Source organism: Cebus imitator, unplaced genomic scaffold (genome assembly GCF_001604975.1).
Source record: "Cebus imitator isolate Cc_AM_T3 unplaced genomic scaffold, Cebus_imitator-1.0 Scaffold74, whole genome shotgun sequence".
NCBI classification, from domain to species: Eukaryota; Metazoa; Chordata; class Mammalia; order Primates; family Cebidae; genus Cebus; species Cebus imitator.
Genome location: NW_016107389.1, coordinates 3,655,825 through 3,658,303, shown reverse-complemented (window position 1 = coordinate 3,658,303; position 2,479 = coordinate 3,655,825). Strand labels below are relative to the sequence as shown.

The following is a 2,479-nucleotide window of genomic DNA, read 5'->3' as shown; positions in this document are numbered from 1 at the left end:
TGGGTGGTAAGTATCTAGAGGCCCTGTTCTTGTTTCACTGTCTGGAGAGAGGTGAATGTCCCCTTTCTGAGTTGGAACTCCTAAGAAAATTGCTGGGGAGCTACTATCTCCCTCTGTATTCCTACCGTATCTTCAGACTACCTCAAGCTCATGAAAATCACAGACGATCAGGTGCTGTCTGACAGCTTGCAAATTATTTGTCAGAGGGTGTTTCTCAACCAAGTAATACTTTTTTATTTTTATTTTGTTTTTAGGTTAGACAGGTAATGTGCCAATGTTATAACAAGGTTCAAGGGTGGCACATCTCTCACAAGTGCTTGAACATCCAATCATCTTGCTCATGAGCTACTAAAGGATCATTCAACCAAGTAACGCTTTTATTTTTATTTTATATTTTTAATTGCATTTTAGGTTTTGGGGTACATGTGAAGAACATGCAAGATTGTTGCATAGGTATACACGTGGCAGTGTAAGCTTTTAGAAGGCAGAATAATGCAGTAGTCTGGGTGTAGGAGACCTGGAATTTCTCTTTTTTATTAACTATACCTCCTTTTCAGGGTAACTCCTTCTCTACCTCCCTTGGTCTGTTCTTCTGTAAATAAGCTCCATCTACATGATCCCTCCTTCTCCAAATGCAGAGTCTATAATTGTGGAATAGGCCTTCCTACCCAGTGAGTTTCTTCAGACCCCAATGGAAAGTTTCTAGTTGTGAGGGGAGATGTTTTCTCTCACATTTATAGAGCTCCTCCTAGGTAGCAGGTATTGTGCAAGGCACACTTTATATGTGTCACTTAATACTTAGTGATGGTGATGATGATGACGACAAACACACTGCATATTTTCTCTGCTAGACACTGTTCTAATCAGTTTACATATATTCACTCATCTAAATCCTCATCACAAACTCTGTGGAGTTGGTACTACTATAATCTTCATTTTGCAAATGGTCATCTGAGCCCTGAAGAAGTAAACAGATAAACAAAAGAGAGCGAAAGATCCTAGAGCTGGCCTCAGTATTCACAAACAACAGAACAGTTGTCCTATGTTTATAGATGAGGAAATTGGGGTTCTAACTAACTACAGAAAACTGCCTGTGGTCACAGAGCGAGGAAGTAGCACACCTGGAAATCAAACTCATATCAAAATCATTTCAGATCCCAAGCTCTTTCCACGTTGCTGCTTTGCCTTCCCAGAGGCGTTTTTGTTTTGTTTTAAACCACAGAGTACGGCACTTTTAATGAAAGAAAAGTTTGCCAAATGAAAAGCAGATTAATGGATATTTGGGAGGCTTTGCAGTAAATAAATCTCTTTCAGAATTCTCATCTTCTCCCACTCAAATTGCTAAAGCCATAACAATAGCAATTACCTCAGCCTGTTTGAGACAGTGTAGGAGTAAACCTCTTAATTTTATTGCTCCGGGTGGACACTGGAGACCAATAGCATTTTCCTTTAGTGTGCTGAGGCACAGGTCAGAAATGGGATATATCAGATGTTGGCTTTCTCCATCAACCTCTTCTGGTTCCTCCTGCTTGAGCCATGTCTTGGAAGACCATTCATTTAGGAGAGAAGTTGAGCTTAAAATTGGCTCAACGTTAAAAATATAATAAGTGTCAATCCCAACCTGTTTGTCAAATAGATTAGACCTAGAGCATCACTTCAACATGACTGCCTGGGACTTGAGGAGGGCAGTTTTTTTCTTTGATAACAGTTGATCTTAGATAATCCCTGAAAATCTTCAAACATCCCTTGTGAAAGGGAAAGACCGGTACAGAAATGTGATTATTTCTAGATGATATACAACTGAACTTGAAGCCAGATGCTCACATTTATATTCAAGAAGAATGTGGGTGTCTACTTATGCTAGGTGTCGGGAATATGAGACAGATGAAGAAAAGCTAGTCTCAGTCCCTTCTCTAGGAGTAAGTAATCTATTTAAGGGAAATGAGATATAAGCTGTAATAATCTGTGCTGCGAGGAAAGCCTGCCATTTACTGCCTATTAAGCATTGTGTCAAGAACTTTATACGGGAACATAGCAAGGTAAACGGTACTATCCCCATTTCCCGGGAGGATGGAGACTGAGGCTCAGAATGTGTTGTCCTGGGCTGATGGCTTGTTTATTAGTGCAGCTGAAATTCAAACCCAGGTGGTTCTAATGCCAGAATTGTCCTCTTTCTCCTACATTGTACTATTAACCAAGCAGAATATCATTTGGCAATTAATGGTTTAACTTACTAGACATGCCTTCACGGGAATTAAAGGTTTATGTAGGTAACTTACCAAGTTGCACCATTTTGAGACAATTATTTTTGACCTGAGGAGATTTGAAAAAATCTTGAGCAAATCAAATCATATAAAAATTAAAGCAAATACGTAATATACATATTTAACAAATCTTAGGTGTTGTTATTGTTGATGTTGCATTAAGATTAGGCTGGCATAAAACATTAGAATCTGTTCAGTCAGTGCATGGAGCAATT

The 2,479-nt window shown here is 39.0% G+C and overlaps 1 non-coding gene across 1 annotated transcript; it reads right to left on the bottom strand.

Moving 5' to 3' along the window:
• Window positions 1-253: 253 nt before the first annotated feature.
• On the bottom strand, window positions 254-357 carry LOC119471796. The gene has a single exon (XR_005200884.1). It is a non-coding gene; the product is annotated as a small nucleolar RNA U13 (small nucleolar RNA).
• Between the last annotated feature and the right edge of the window lie 2,122 nt (window positions 358-2,479).